The 17620-nt window shown below is 33.1% G+C and overlaps 1 non-coding gene across 1 annotated transcript; it reads right to left on the reverse strand.

Annotated features, from left to right (window-relative positions):
- Nucleotides 1-10658: 10658 nt before the first annotated feature.
- Nucleotides 10659-10761, reverse strand: LOC130842835 (U6 spliceosomal RNA). Its single transcript, XR_009050613.1, has one exon. It is a non-coding gene; the product is annotated as a U6 spliceosomal RNA (small nuclear RNA).
- Between the last annotated feature and the right edge of the window lie 6859 nt (nucleotides 10762-17620).

Raw genomic sequence — 17620 nt, forward strand, 5'->3', positions numbered from 1 at the left:
TGACTGTTATCAAAAAGACAACAAATAACCAGTGTTGGCAAGGATGTGAAGAAAAAGAAAGCCTCATGCACTGTTGGTATGGATGTAAATTGATGCAGCCACTATGGAAAACAGTATAGAGATACCTTAAAAAATTAAGAATAGAACTACCATATGATCCAGCAATTCCACTCCTGGGTATATATCCAAGAAAACAAAAACCCCAATTTCAAAAGATATATAAACTCCTGTGTTTATTGCAACATTATTTGTAATAGCTAAGATACAAAAGCAACACAAGTACCCATCAACAGATGAATTGATAAAGAAGATGTGTTACATATATACAATGGAATACTACTCAGCCATAAAAAGACTGAAATCTTACTATTAATGACAACATAGATGGAACCAGAGGGTATTATGCTAAGTAAAATAAGTCAGACAGAGAAAGACAAATACTGTATGACTTCACTTATATGTGAAATCCAAAAAAGAAAACAAGTGAACAACAAGAGATATAGGTACAGAGAACTAACAGGTGGCTGCCAGAGGGGAGGTGGCTGGGAGAAAGAAAGAAATAGATGAGGGAGATCAAGAGGTACAAACTTCCAGTTTCAAAATAAATGAGTCACAGTTATGAAATGTACAGTGTGGAGAATACAGTCAGTAACTATGTAATATCTTTGTATGGTGACACAGTAACTAGACTTTTAGTTGTGATTATTTTGAAATGCATAAAAATACCAAATATGTCATATAACAGGAACTAACATAGGTCAATTATGCTTCAAAAACAAACATACAAACAAATTCAGAGAAAAAGAGATCAGATTTGTGGTTATCAGAGGCAGGGTGGTGAGGGGAGGGGGAAGTGGATGAAGGCAGTCCAAAGATACAGACTTCCAGTTAAAAGGTAAGTAAGTACTAGGGCTGTAATACACAGCATGATAAATGTAGTAAACAGTGCTATATATTACATATGAAATTTAAGAGAATAAATCCTAAGAGTTCTTATCACAAGAAAAAATTTTTTTCTATTTTTAATTTTTGTGTTTATATGAGATGATGGATGTTCATTAAACATAACGAGTCATTTCATGATGTATGTAAGTCAAATTATTATTATGTACAGTTTAAACTTATATAGTGATACATATCAATTATATCTCAATACAACTGGAAGAAAATACATAATAAATATAGTTTCAGATACTTTTTCAGGTTTTTAAGCAATCATTAAATCATGGTTTCTTATAAACCTTTATGACATTCCTTTATGACAGGTAAAGATATGTACTTTGTATTTCAAAATGTAAACTCACCATTTATTGTTACACTTGTGCTATTTAAAACAGAAAATTTCAAAATTGCATCTAAATATAAAGAAAATCTGCTAAAAAACTAACAAACCCTAACAAGGAGCGGTATTAGCATTACACAATGGGGCCTTCTTATCAATTCCATTTACTGTTAATAACACACTCACAAATGGAGCAATGTTCTAACTGAAGCTTAATTTGAAGACAAAAACAGTGAATTCCTAAGGCCTCTTTATTTTTTGTTAGTAGCGAGTTTCTCAATGTGACATTTGAAAGAATGCAAAGAATATTTTATTGTTGGAAGCTAATTTTCATTAGGAATATATCCTTTTTGAAAGAACAATCTAAGAAGAAAATTGGGGCAAAGAAAAAGGTGTATAGGATACACACAAACACCTCCTCAAATGAATGTAGCTAGTACTAAGTCCAGATTACACTAATATTGAAAACATAATGTCTTTTGATACCTCTGACTGCCTTTTGGCATGCAGCACAAGGACCACAGCTGGGGCTTTTAGCTTGTGATTGATATATTTAATGAAGTTATTCTCATGCATTGTTACTTGTCCTTTTTAAAACAAAAGTGTTTTCCCTGAATAGTTTGATTATCTTTTTTATATTTTTTGACTTCTTCACTCAATTATTTTCCAGGCAGTATCAATCAAGCAGAAAGACAGCATTATTGAAGCATTAGATACTAACCTTCTATAGCCTCATTTTGAAGTAGGAAGAAAGCATATTTCATTCTTATTCTACTAAGATTCACTAGCTTGACTTGAGAGTAAGCTAAACCAGAGTTAAAAGAATCCTACCTCTTCTAAAGCAGGCTGTTGCACCCAGGGAAGTTTTTATGCCCCTTGTGGTTGAAGGCACTTTTAATCCACTGTGGAACCAGCTTGAGTTATTGAAGATGACTGTGGACCTTAGCTATTGTTAAGGTCTGTTCAGGTCTGTTCCTCAAAACGTCTAGTGCAATCTAAAGAACATGAAGCCTGGCTTCTTTTCTTTGATAGGGTGTATTTCTACTGCATAAAATACATCTCTGTGTACTGAGAGAAGGAGTTCACCTATATGTATGTCTCATTCGTCTCTATACCTTGTCCCCAAAAGATCCTCTTTCTACATAGAAGAGGAGGAAGCAGTCGATTATCTTTCTTTTAATGTTAACCTTTATCAATTTGCATTTTGGAAACTAATAAACAACCGTACACCTAAGGATATTAAAATACCTCTTATCTCTAAGTGGAGATAAGGTATGGCCTGCTATATTTCTGGAGTGGAGCCACTTAGCCTGAAGGTAATAGATACTTTTTTTCATTTCTTTCTGACAAGAAGCAGGCAGTTCTCTTTGATTTATAGTTCTCATAAATAAGGTAATGTATTTCATGATTAATTTTAGTTCTAAACCATTTGCATATTGAATAAGAGATTCAGAAATGACTATAAGAAAATAACTATGTACCACTATTTACATTTAATAATCAATATGATTTATGCATTCAACTTTTTTTATCATGGCTCTCATTTTAAATGATTCTCATGGAAATATACTGGCCATTTTATATCACCTTTGTATATTTTAAATCTAAAGGTAACATAGAGCTTTGTTTCTGCCTATGCCCCACTTCAAGACCCTATATCCTACTTTAATCACTCTAAGGTCAACCAGATGAACAAAGACTTTAGTTTTGTTTAAATGCAACCTTACTTTGCTCTTGGGCCTATTTCATGTACCTCTGCAACTCATAATGCCTATGGGAAATTACTGGGACTCATTCACAAACAACCCAATCTTCAGGACATTAACACCCTTGGAACTAACCTTGGCCAATGAGGGGAGGGAGACAATATGTAAAATGACTCCTTCTTTGTCCCAGGGGAAGGTAGATCTGAAGGCACTGCCATATGAATGCCAACCACATATACAGGCAGCTAACACAATAATACATTATATTAGCTTTTCCTCCTTTCACAGCGTCCTTGTGCCCCAATCCCAGAACTTCTCAAAATTTTGCTCCCTGAGATAACTTTCCCAAATAAACCTTTGTCTCAGGCATGTGTCCTTTTGATTCTTTTCCTAAGTTCACTTAGGATATTGCTTTTGAAATTCATTTATGTCACGGTGTGAATTTTATGTTGAATGTTGTGTAGACATACAATGTTTATCATCAAGCAGTTGAAGGACGTTTAGGATGTTTTCAGGATTTGGTGGATATGAATAAAAAGACTATGAACATTTGTAAGCAGGCTTTTGTGTAAACATATGTCAATTTCTCCTGCCTCTAGTATACAGTTTATTAGAATTCTAGCTGCTTTGCCTACTTGCCAGCACTTGTTCTTATCGGGGCTTTCTTTGTTTCTTTTTTTGGCCATTTGATTAGATGTGTTGTAGTATTTCACTGTGGTTTTAAATTGCATTTGCCTAATGACTAATGATAGCATCTTTACATGTGCTTATTCTAAATTCATATCTCTTCTGCAGCAAATCATCTTTTCATATATTTTACCCACATTTACTGGGTTCTTTCTTTCCTTTTTAGTAATTTTCCAGATTTCTTTGTATAGTCTGCTTATTCATACTTAATGTGTTTTGCAAATGTTTCTTCTGAGACTGTGGTTTGCCTTTTTATAATGCTGTTGTGCAAAGAGAAGGTTATATGTGCCCTATCTAAAAAATAATTGTCTATCTCAATATCATACAAATTTTCTCCTACACTTTCTTATAGAAAGAAGCTTCAAATTTTACTTTCACTTCTATGTTTACATTATTTTCTTTGCACACAGATGAGAAATTATTTCAATACCACTAAATCAATGGAGAAGATATTTCTCTACTGAACTACATTTCCAACTTTGTCAAAACTGTTTGCTCAGATTCATGTGGCTCTATTTCTGTCATTTTACTCTGTTCCATTACTATGTGAAAATTATTTCACTAATCTCATACTGTATGATTAGTGTAGCTTTAAAGAAAATCTCAAAATCTGGTAATGTGAATCTCCCAACTTTGTTTTCACTTTTCAAAACTGTTTTGGCAATTTTTTCATCATTTGCTTTTCTGTATAAGTTTAGAATCAGCTTATAGATTTCCTCAAAGATATAATTAGGTTACAGGATTTTCTTTGGGGTTGTGTTCAATCTATAGATCAATTTGAGAACTTACATCTCGACATTTTGAGTCTTCCAATTAATGAACATGATGTATCTCTTCATTTATTGATACGTGAGTCTTCTTTGATGTTTATCAACAATAATTTCTCATCCATGTGGTATATTTTTCATTATACAAATTGTGCCCTTTTTTTAGATTTATCCTTATTTCATATTTTAGTGGTATTATAAATGGTATTCTTTTTTTAAATTTCAACATCTATTGTTTACTGCTAGTATATTTAAAGACAACTGATTTTAGTATGCTGACTTTTTTTCTGTAACCAACTAAACTCACTTATTTTAATAGGTTCTTTGGGATTCTCTCTGTAGACAATCATGGCCTCTATGAATAAAGACTGTTTTCTTCCTTTCCAAACTATATGCCTCATATTTCTTTTTTCTTATTGCACAGGTATGCATATTGTAAGATAGAAGTATGTGTAGAAATTCTTGTCTTGGACTTAACCATAGAAAGAAAGCATTTAGTCCTTAACAACAAGGTATAATTTTAGCTCTAGTTATTAACAGATATTCATTATTCATAAGGTAAGGTTAGTCATAGTCTATGGAGCAATTTTGTCATAAATTAATGTTGAATTTTGTAATTTTTTCAGACATTTATTGAATGGATAATTTTTTCTCTTTTAAAATATTGGTATGAATGAATTACTGTATCATTTAAGGTTCTTCAGAGAAATAGAACCAGTAGAAGATGTAGATATAGATACAGATACAGATATACAGATTGAGAGAGAAAAAAGAGAAGATGAAGAGAGGAAGAGAGAGAGAGAAAGAGAGAAAAAATGATTCATTAATTTACTGTTAAGAAACTGGCTCATTGACTTACATACGTGGAACATTAAAAAGTCCCACAGTCTTCTGTCTGCAAACAAGAGACCCAGGAAAGCCAGCTGTGTAGATCACTCTAAGTGTGAAAGCCTGAGGACCAGGAGAGCTAATGTTGTAATTCCCAGACACAAGGCAGAAGCAGACTGATATTCTAGCTCAGCCATTCATCATGGAGAATACAGTCTCCCTTTCTCTACCATTTGTTCTATGTAGTCCCTCCATGGATTAGATGGTGCCCTCCACAACGCGGAGGACATCTGCTTTATTCAGCCTACTCATTCAAATGATAATCTCATATGGAATCACCACCATTCCCAGAACAAATCTTACTTACTCATGATATATTATCCTGCTTATACATTCTGAATTTAGTTTGCTAATAATATTTTTAAGGATTTCTACACCCATGATCATGAGGAATATTGATCTGTAATTTTTTTTTCTTAGAATATCATCTGTTTTTGATATCACTCTAATACTGGCCTAACTACAAGAATTGGGAGGTACAGCCTCCTCCATTTTCTGGAAGTTTTCTTTTTAAGAATTAGTATTTCTTCCACAATATTGTGTAGAATTCATTAATAAAGACATATGAATCATTAGTTTTCCTTTTGGGAAAGTTTTAACTATGAATACAATCCCTTAGTAGATATTTGAGCTTTTTATTTCTTCTTGAATAAGCTTTGGTCATTTGTGTCTATTAACATGGTTTTTCTTTATATTTTCAGTTGGTCATCAAACTTATTGGCACAAACCACTAAGTTTTAGAATGGTTTGTTATAAAAGAACAGCGAACTGATATACTCATTCATTTATTCATTTGTTAATTCATAAGTGTATCTCTCAATATAGACTTAAAATGCCAATAATGTTTTTTAGATTCAGTCATATATGAATATGGTGATATAACTGACCTGTAGGAAATCAGAAGCTAGTATAGAATAAAATTATGCTGATAAGCACTATCTTCTACAGATTTATTGTGCATTTACTATGAAAGTAGAAACTTTCTACTTTTATACTAAGTACTATTTACTGTGTTGTGCTATGTAGCACTTCCTATATGCTACTATGTAAGTAAGTAGCATCTTCAAACCATAAGAACATACTTAAATTTTTTTATACTATAAATGTATGAAACTCATAGACTTTGTCAACAAATGTAATCACTTTCTCTGGTTTACTCTATTCTAGCTACACTGATCTCTTTACCAGTTATACTTCATGCCTTGCACATTCCCACCTTGGAGTCTTTGTAACCACAGATTCCTCTACCTGAAAAATCTCATTTAGACTAATCCTTAAATGTTACCTCCACAGAAAGGCCTTCCTTAGCCACCTATTACAATTATGATTCTCTCTCCTGTTCTGTGTGCTTAGCCTGTTTAACTTTCTTACAATATTATATGACAATATGCCATATACAGTTGACCCTTAAACAATATGGGTTTGAACCACATGAGTCCACTTACATACAGATTTTTAAAAATAAATATGTACTATAGTACTACTGTGGTTGGTTGCATCCAGAGATGTGGAACCGCAGATACTGAGGGCCAATTATAAAGTTATACATGGATTTTGAACTCAGTGGGGGTTGGTACTCCTAAAAACCTGCATCATTCAAGGGTCAATTATATTTGTTTATCTATTTCCTGTCTTGTAACCTCCCCTTAGTATCAAAGCTCCATGAAAGGAGGGACTTTATTTTGTTCACCACTTTGTTTTGCTTACTGCTTTATCTATAGTGGCTAGATCAGAATTTAGTACATCATAGGCATGCAATAAATATCATGGAACAAATAAATGAAGGCATGCCCATTATTTTAGGAGCTATAAATTTTATAACAAGTAGAATACTCATTTACAGTTGAAAAATCTGGCTTTGATTTTGTGAACTCCTACTAATAAATTTGAGCACATTACCTAATTTTTCTGTTTTTATTTTATTCATCTCAATTTAAATGTTCAACTCTGCCATCTTGTTCATGAATTTCTTTTGCCTGAAATGTTCAAGTGTTTCAGTCCTCACTAATCACTTTCTCTTTCATTACTAATACAGTTGTTGTTCAGTATGCTACCTATTTCCTGTATTTACTATACTCAACAATAGTTTGGAATTTAATTTTTTAATATTTGCCTTTTTTCCAGAGTAGAGTGACCAAATCGAGGGGAATCAGCCTTATTTTTTAATTAGCCAGATTAAGTCAATGGATCAACTTCCTTATCCTCAGACCATCATTGATGCAGATATGTCAGACATCTTATTGGGATCTGACATTGTGTGGTTGTGGATTGAAGGTTCCCCCTTTCTTTACTGAATAAGAGCCTAGATGCTTGAAAAACTTTTAATCCATTCTTTACCACAGTTTCATATAATTTATCTAACACACAAGGCAAAAAGGCAAAAAGTCAAGTATTCTATCTGTAGTCTACTTAAAATTGCCACACTGACTAGATCTTCCAGGCATTCCCCTTAGATTTTCCTTCAACTGTCAAATTGTAATTGACCCAGACCAGCTATCTTCACATATAACCCATTCTTTACCACTTTCCAAATGTCATGGTCCCTTACATCTCCTTGTGAATCATAAGATTTCCTCAGCTTCCTCTTTTGTCTCAGAAATTTTCAAACCTCTAACACTAACAATTTCTTTTCTCTAGGGTATAGAGAGGGATAGGAGAACTACAGGCCACAAAGATAGACCAGGAAAGGAGATCCACCACGGTGATGTGGCTGTAGGAACATCCTTTTCTTCTTTCTTGACATTGGGTAAAACAAACAAATAAAACTTACTTTAAAAGCTAATATTTTTTGTCATTAAGTTATAAATGTCAACACTGACAAAATATTTATGGTCTAATTTAGTGGAAGAGTGTTCTTCCTTTGTCCTTAAATTTCATTTAAAAGTCCTTTTATTTGTCCCTTTCCAATGTTGACAGGGAAAGCAGATGAAACTTAAAGATGAGAACCATATACTTTATTTGACAACTATAACTTTGTCGGATGTGTCCTATGTAGAATAAATTCTTGATGTTGTTGAAGAAAACAAAAGAATAAAGTTTATTTCTAAATCTAGCTACTTTTTATTTAGATAGGCTCAATACTGTTCCTTTTTATATTCTAGTTTTACTTTTTCCCCCTACTTTATTCAAACTTCATAAAATTCATTCATAGCCTCCCTCCATTTTATTACTATCTTCGCTGTGAAAAAATAGAATTTTTAAACTTTATGTTTTAATGTACATTTAGTCTTGTTTAATAATATCTTTTAAAAGGCTGTCATTTCTGTTATTTATGATAGGCTTTTCTTGTGAATTCACCTGTGTAATGTGTCACACTTTAGAAACCACTTTACACATTCTAATTAGATTTAACAGAGCAACCTTGAGGAAGACAGAATAGTACTATTCTCCTCATCTTACCGCTGCTAAATAAGAGAAGTTAAAATATATATCTTAGTTCACAGACTGGGGTGGGAGAGAGAAGTCAAATCTTCTGTCCTATTTTTCAGTCCTATCTCTATTATATATCAAGAAGCCACTCAGCAATAATACAGCAAGGTTTTCCAGTATCGCATAGTCAGCAATTATGTAAAAGAAGCCACTCACTTAAGACTACACACTCTAGGGTTTGTATGAAATTTATAGGAAATTCTAGAAAAGGTGAAACCATAGTTTACTTTCTGGCAGATCAGTGATTGTTTAGAAGCAAGGGTGGGGCAGGGATTGACTGCTAAGGAACACAAAAGGGCTTCTGTGGTGATGGCAGTGTTCTAAACCTTGACTGTGGTGGTAAATGACCATTGCCCCCAGTCTATGGAACTGCGCATTTAAAATGAAGGACACTGTTACTTCTGTATTAGTAACATAAATGTATAATTTTTTTATTTTTTTATTGCCCACTATACTTAATCAACTGACTTCTTTTATGCTTTGCCTATAAACGCCTTGGTAACTGGTTATGGTTGAGCACGTTGTTAAAAGTGCAGAGCCATGTTTTTTCTCCCGTCTGACCTGATACACTAATCACTAGGGCACTGTTGTGTTATTTAGAACATGGAATGAGGTCAAATTTCTCCCTGGTGAAGAATAAATAGCAATCGTACTTTAAACAGTACTTGGCATTTAATGCCTAATCCTTAAGATTACTTTACGTTAAAAAAAAAAAAAAAAAGGCTGAGACATGCTACTTTATTACAAAAGAACTTGACCAATATTTTTTGGTTAACAATTTTTCTATATGACCAGCCACATGCATTTTAAAATAGGAAATCATGAGTTTATTGGACAGTGTGTTGAAGCAATACAAGTAAAAAGATTTTGAAAGACAATAAATGAAGCATACATAAGCTTAGTTCCTTTCTCATTGTTCCTTCTCATAGTCTTGTAAATAACTTGAAGGATGATTTTCCCCTCACCCATTAATATTCTGTGATGTTAGTGCTGGTACTTTATTAAAATATTATGTATAACTATACATATATAAAAGAAAAAAGTAACATAATGAACCTATATGGATCCAATATTCAGTTTCAATACAATCAATTTTTCTCTGAGTCTATACCTGATCTCCATCCCACACCCTACCCTAGATATTTTTTCAGTCAAATCCTAGATATCAATTATTGTATTCATAGCTCCTTCAGTATGCATGTATTTAAGGTACTTAAAAACTCATTTTTCCAATGTTTAAATTATCCCTAAAGTAATTAAGTATAACTCTTTTAATGTTACAAAATATACAGTATTCACATTTCCACTAATACCTTATAGTATTTTTAATTTACAATCAGTTTGAATCAGGAAACAAAGTGCATACTGCATTTTATTGGTATAGTTTAAATTGCTTTTAATTTATAAGCTTCCCATCTTTTCTTTTCTTATAACTTATTCAATAAAGAAAACAAGAGCATTGATTGTATACCAATTTTGCAACTTTCAGATTTCGCTTATTGTATTCCTTTGGATCACTTAAGATGGTCTGCATATGACTTTATTTCCTATAAAATATACTTACATTTTTTGAAAGCTGATCAAATTTTGTTCTATTTTTTGATAATACTACTTCATAGGAGGAGTTGTGACTTCCTACTGTAACACATCAAGAACTCATTCTTATTGTTTTTAATTGAGACTGATCTAACCACCTAGATTTTTCTTTTTTTTGTTGTTAGTATCAATATGAACTCAGAATGATACTAATATTTTTACTAAAATTAAGATTACTGAGAAAGTCTTAAAATGTCCTTTACTTTTTACTTTTACTTACCATATCACTAATTTTTTCATGTCTATTTTTATTGTGGTAAAATATGCATAACATAAATTTACTAACAATCATTAAGTGTAGAGAAAAATATAGACTACTTCATTAATTTTTCATATCATCCTTGCACAGGATCCATGTTAGCCTTCTCTGTGTCATTCCAATTTCAGTGTGTGCTGCTGAAGTGACACTTTGCATTTCTTCCTATCTTTAGAATATTAAAGGGTATTAAGGGTATATGTGAATATCTGGCTTGCATCTTAATCTTCTGTTAATGAATAAATCTGATGTCATTTAAACTTTTTTTTACCGAAAATAGGTTTCACTGTTTTGTCATTTTTCTATTTGTGATTATAATGTTTATTTGTCATGGATATTTTTTAGACAAGTTACATAACTAATATGATTAATTTTATCCTTTATTGATTCTATTTTTGAGTCACAGTTAGGACTTTTTCCTATTTTCAAGTTTATAGGTGCATTCACACATATTTTTTCTAATACTTGCAGCATGAAGCTACCTGTCTTTTTTTCTTAATTAATTAATTAATTTAGTTAGTTATTGTCTATGTTGGGTCTTTGTTGTGGCACATGGGCTTTCTCTAGTTGTGACAAGCACGGCCACTCTTCATTGTGGTGCAAGGGCTCCTCACTGTGGTGGCTTCTCTTGTTGCGGAGCACGGGCTCTAGGTGTGTAGGCTTCAGTAGTTGTGGCACATGGGTTTAGTTGCTCCGTGGCATGTGGTATCTTCCTGGGACAGGGATCAAACCCGTGTTCCCTGCGTTGGCAGGCAGATTCTCAACCACTGTGCGACCTAGCAAGTCCATACCTTCTTGTCTTTTCTTCCTATAGCTATGATGTTATTCCAACACTAATAATGATAGATAATATTTTTACCCACTGATTTCTGATGCTATGTTTATAATATACTAAGTTTCTCTTTACAAATACGTCTATTTTCAGATTTTCTATCCTGGTCCACTCATATTCCAATATCTTACTCTCTTAAATATAGAGGACATCAAATACATTTTATGTGGGGTGGAGGGTAGAACATCCTTTTCACAGTTTCCTGGTTTCTCTATTCTTTCTTGTCTGTCCTTTCACATGAATGCTATAATTAACTTTTGTAGCTCAAGAAAATAAAAAGATGGTGTTTTTATTGCAATCATATTAAATTTACAATTTGAAGATTTTTACTGATATTCACACGCATGATTGGTTTTGTAGTTTCCTTCAGTACAGTTTTTATCAGATTTTGTAATATTACACTCACCTTACAACAAGAATTTGAAAGTTTTTTCCCACTTAATTTATGCCTTAAAATAGTTTAAGTAGTATTGGGATTATCTTCAAGCTGTTTAAAGCAATTCACTTGTGAAAGTATTTTGAGCTTAGGTCAATTTTCATCATAATATGTCTTGATTTTGGCTGCTTGTGAAAATTTACTCTGAGACATGATATTACCTTTCAGTACGAAGATATAATTCTTAATTTATTTCAGAGAAGTTTTAGTACCTTACAATTTTTAATATTTATTTTTTCTCTTGCTTTTGTTTCCTACATATATATGTATATACAGATAGATACATAGGTAGGCAGATAGATATAGATATATAGATATAAACTACTTTCTCTACTTTTTCTATCATTTCCTTCCTCACCCAGAACTACTGGAGATGAAAAACCTAAAAACTATAAGACATTGTTGAAAAAAATTAAAGAAGACACAAAGAAATGGAAAGATAATCTATGCTCATCAGCTGGAAGAATTAACACTTAAAATGCCCATATTACTTAAGGCAATCTACAGATTCAATGCAATCCCTGTCAAAATCCCAATGATATTTTTCACAGAAATAGAACAAAAGAAAATCCTAAAATTTGTATGGAACCACAAAAGACCCCAAGTGGGCAAGGCAATTCTGATAAAAAAGAACAAAGCTGTAGATATCACACGCCCTGATTCAAATTATACTACAAAGCTACAGTAATTAAAACAGCATGGCATCAGCAGAAAAAGATTGACAGATCAATGGAACAGAGTTTAGAACCTATAAATAAACCCACATATATAAACAACTAATTTAACACAGAGAAGCCAAAACATACAATGGAGAAAGGAAAGTATCTTCAATAAATGGTATTGGGAAAACTGAACAGCCATATGGAAAATAATGAAAATAGACCACTATCTTACACCACACACAAAAATTAACTCAGAATAGATTAAAGACTTGAATATAAGACCTAGAATAAAGACATGTAAGACATAAAACTCCTAGAAGAAAACATAAGAAGTACATTCTTTGACATCAGTCTTATCAATATCTTTTTGGTTCTGTTTCCACAGGCAAGGGAATAAATGGAAAAATAAACAAATGGGACAACATCAAATTAAAACGTTTCTGCACATTAAAGAAAATCATAAACAATTGAAAAGGCAACCTACTGAATGGCAGAAGACACTTGCAAATCATATATCTGATAAGAGGTTAATAACCAAAATATATAAAGAATTCATACAACTCAATAATAAAAAAAAAGGACTTCCCTGGTGGCACAGTGGTTAAGAATGTGCCTGCCAATGCAGGGGACACAGATATGATCCCTGGTCCAGGAAGATCCCACATGCCACCACAGAGCAACTAAGCCCATGCACCACAACTACTGAGCCTGTGCTCTAGAGCCCATGAGCCACAACTACTGAGCCCATGTGCTGCAACTACTGAAGCCTGCACACCTAGAGCCCATGCTCTGCAACAAGAGAAGCCACCACAATGAGAAGCCCATGCACCACAACGAGAGAAAGCCCGTGCACAGCAGTGAAGACCCAATGCAGCCAAAAATGGATAAATAAATAATAAATAAATCTTTTAAAAAAATAACAAAAAAAATAAACAACCTGCTTAAAAAATGAGCAGAGGATCTGAATAGACATTTTTCCAAATACATACAGATAGCCAACAGGCACATGAAAATATGTTCAATGTCACTAATTATTAGAGAAATGCAAATGAAAACCACAATGAGATATTACCTCATGCCCATCAGAATGGCTATGATCAAAAAGACAAGAAATAATAACTGTTGGAAAGGATGTGGAGAAGAGGCAACCTTCATACGCTATTCGTTGGAATGTAAACTGGTGCAGCCACTATGAAAAAGTGTATGGAGATTTCTCAAAAAATTAAGGATAGAACTATGATATAATTCAGCTATTCTACTACTGGGTATTTATCTGAAAAATACAAAAACACTAATTCAAAAAGATACATGCACCCCTATGTTCACTGTAGCATTATTTACAATAGTTAAGATTTGGAAGCAACCTAAGTGCCCATCGACAGATTAATGGATAAAGAAGATGTAGCAAGCACATACAATGGAATACTACTCAGCCATTAAAAAAGATGAAATTTTGCCATTTGTGACAACATGGATGGATGTAAAGGGTTTTATGCTAAGTGAAATAAGTCAGACAGAAAAAGACAAATACCATATGATTTCACTCACATGTGGAATGAAAATAAATAGATGAACAAAGCGAACAAAACTGCATAGATACAGAGAATTGATTGGTGGTTACCAAAAGGGAAGGAGGAAGTGGGGGAAACAGGTAAAGGGGGTTAACTCTACATTGAGGGTAGAAACTAGACTTTTGGTGGTGAGTATGCTGTAGCGTGTATACAGAAGTTGAATTATAATATTGTATATACAAACTTTATGTAATGTTATAAACCAACATATCTCAATAAAATGATTAATTAAAAAAATAAAGAAGCATCAAGTGGATTTCACGGATGTGCTTAAAAGCAAAGCAAACATAGCATAAGCTCTATATTGAATTCAGAAATAAACCATTAGAAAAGATATGCAAATTAAAACAGAGAACAAAGAAGACAAACATAGCAAAACAAAGCATAAAGGATACATGGAAATTGGTCAAAAAAGTGTCCCAGAAGGAGAAGACAGAGAGTTGGGATAGAAACAAAACTTGAAAAAATAATGGCTGGTAATTTCCCATATTAGTTGGAAGATACTGCCAGTGAAGCCAAGTGGCATAAATACAAAGAAAAACATACCTAGATATAATATAATCAACTTGTTGAAAATCAAAGATGAAGTGATAATATTAAAAGCAGCTGGAGGGGAAAAAAATGTTTCTGACATTTACTAGGAAAAATATATAAAACTTGCAGTTAAGATGTTAATAGAAAATGGAAGTTAGGCAAAGACAGAAAGATATCTAAACTAAATCCAATTAGTACGGGAGCCTGGCAAATATAGTTTGCTACATAGCTTCCCTCTTGTCCTCTCTCCCATATGGAATAACTCAAGGAAATTTCCAGAACCATATGGGAAAACAAAAAGATAAATTATTTGTATTGTGAGAAATAAGAACATTGGCAGGTGAAATAGTTGCCTTAGGGACATATTCAATGTTAGATTCTGGTGATACATCTCAGTGGAGATTTCAAGTAAGAAGTTAGATATGTAAGTTTAGATTACAGAGGAAATTCTTAGAATTCACACACAATATATAATATCTTCTAAGAATAGCATTTAACAAAAGTATCTCAGAGTACTCAACAACTGTAAGATTGAAATTAAGAAGAGTTTTAAAATTTATAAAACTATTTTTTGCCTGATGTTCATAAACTAAATTTGATATTCTAATTTGTGATAGATATTCTAGAATCCCTGTGGATTCCATGATTAAAGTATAGCATCAAAAACTGCATACACTGACACTGTCATATTTCCCAAGATTATTATTCCCATCGTGCCCATTATTAATTTTATTGAACTGTATAAATTTGAGACAGCAAATCTAATCTAATTAAGTTGTTATATAAATCATATATATCATGTATAGCTTTATTGATAATATTATTTTCTCGATCACCCCCATTCTATTTCATCAGCTTTCTCAAGGTAAATTTCCCTTTCTGTGCTCTCCTTTAGTAATCTGTTGCCTTAAATTTCACAAACTCTGAATTGAGTGACAATGTTTTCTCATTATTTTTATAGGTAAATATGTTGCCTATCTCTTGGAAGCAGGCTGGACTTCTCAACAGGTATTCTATGCATTAAATTCATACTCAATTTGCATTTCTAGTTTTGCTGCCTCTGTTGAGTTGATTTGTGTCCCCCCTAAAGATATATGAAATTAGCCTTAAACTTCAGTTCATCAGAATGTGACCTTATTTGGAAACAGGGTCATTGAAGACTTAATTACTTAAGATGAAGTAGAGTATGCCTTTAATTCAACATGACTGGTGTCCTTACTAAAAAGAGGGAAGACAACATGTAGACACAGACACATGGGGAGTATGCCATTTATGGTAGAGGCAGAGATTAGAGTGATGCAGCTCCCAGCCAAGGAATGCCAAGCATTGACAGCTATCACAAGAAAGTAGGAAGGGGCAAGGAAGGATTTTACTTCAAGGCAGCCTGGGCCTGCTCACACCTTGATTGCAGGCTTGGTCTCCAGAACTGTGAGATCATAGATTACTGTTGTTTTAAGTCATTCAGTTTGTAACACTGTTGTTGTAGCCTTAGGAAAATAATACACTGCCTTTATACTCAATTCCTTCACTCACTGCACAATATATAGTGTAATTGGATTCTCCTTTTAATGAAATTAAAGAACTCCTTTGTCTATCCATTCACCATCCATCCTGTAATATAAAAACTTAAGATGCAATTCGTGCTTCCAGGTAGCTTCCTATCTTATGGATGTTTTAAGACTTAATGCCCATAAACGTTAGTGAAAAACATAAAATAATAGAAACCTAAATTATAAATTACTTGGAGCAAACAATACCACGATAAGAATTTAGAGGTGGGATTAATCAGTGTAGGCCAAAGTAAACAATAAATATGAAAAGCGTCAATAAGTCAGGATTTAAGCTGAAGCTTAAGGAGTGGAGAGGAAGGATTTCAGCTGTTGAAGAAGAGAAGATGTAATTTCAGGAAGGAAGCAACTAGAGCAATGTTAGGATGACAAGCAAGTGTATGATGCAAATAAATGATGATTCCGACTCTTAAGGAAGCTCCATCCTTGGGAATATGGAAAACAATCTTGTCAAAGTGGGAGACAGAAAACTTGCAGGGACTATGAAGAAAGAAAAACACAAGGAAAGAAATTTAAATCTATTCAGGAAGGCAACTGCGAGCCGTTGCAGATTTCTTGAACACTAGTAGAATAAAAGGACCTAAGGGAGATTAATCCAGAGATAGTGTGCAAGATAAATTAGTCACGGAAAGAAAAAAAGTCACATAAAAGAGTCAAGAGAAAAGAGCCTGAGAGTTATTTTAGTAAATTGGTTAAAATATCCAGACATCTGGTATGCAGTGCCAAACTGGTTAAAGAATCCAGACCTCTGGTATGCAGTACCTAAACAAATGCTACTGATTTGGGGAGAAAGTTAAATTTTCTGAGTTTTTCTTGAAATTCTAATGTCTCTATTACTGCTTAATTTCTCTCTTTCATCATGATTGGATTTGAGCCATTGGCAACTATTTCAGGGATCTTTTCTTTGATAATAAAAGATTTCTGCCTAACCTTCGACAACCTTGTATAAACTTTGATTTTTAAAAGCACTTAACATCCATGGCGTATGAGTATATTTGTAATGCTCACTACTAAGGCTCAGTTTTGTGAGAATGCCAAGTTTGAAATTTTCAGCTATGTTACCTTAATTTCCAAGCTGTGTTAATTTTGCTGACTGTAGAGCCTTCCTTTCCAACTCATATTGTCTCTTTTCTTGAGACTAGGTAGCATGTGTGTCTGAGATAGGTGAACTCTACTTTCTTGATGCTTGTTCCTCTGCATTTTACCTTCCTCATCCAATGTTTCTCTTTTAGAAAATGTGGCCTCTTTACATACAGATTTCAAGAGGACTTTTCATGGCATAATTGATTTTGAGGACTCTTTGGCCTGATACTTCTATTTAGATCGAAACTTACAGAAGTAATTTGAGATATCACTCGAATTGCAATATCATCAGTATTATATGGCTTTATTATTTTCTTTTTTTT

Source organism: Hippopotamus amphibius, chromosome 1 (assembly GCF_030028045.1).
Source record: "Hippopotamus amphibius kiboko isolate mHipAmp2 chromosome 1, mHipAmp2.hap2, whole genome shotgun sequence".
In the NCBI taxonomy this organism is placed as follows: Eukaryota; Metazoa; Chordata; class Mammalia; order Artiodactyla; family Hippopotamidae; genus Hippopotamus; species Hippopotamus amphibius.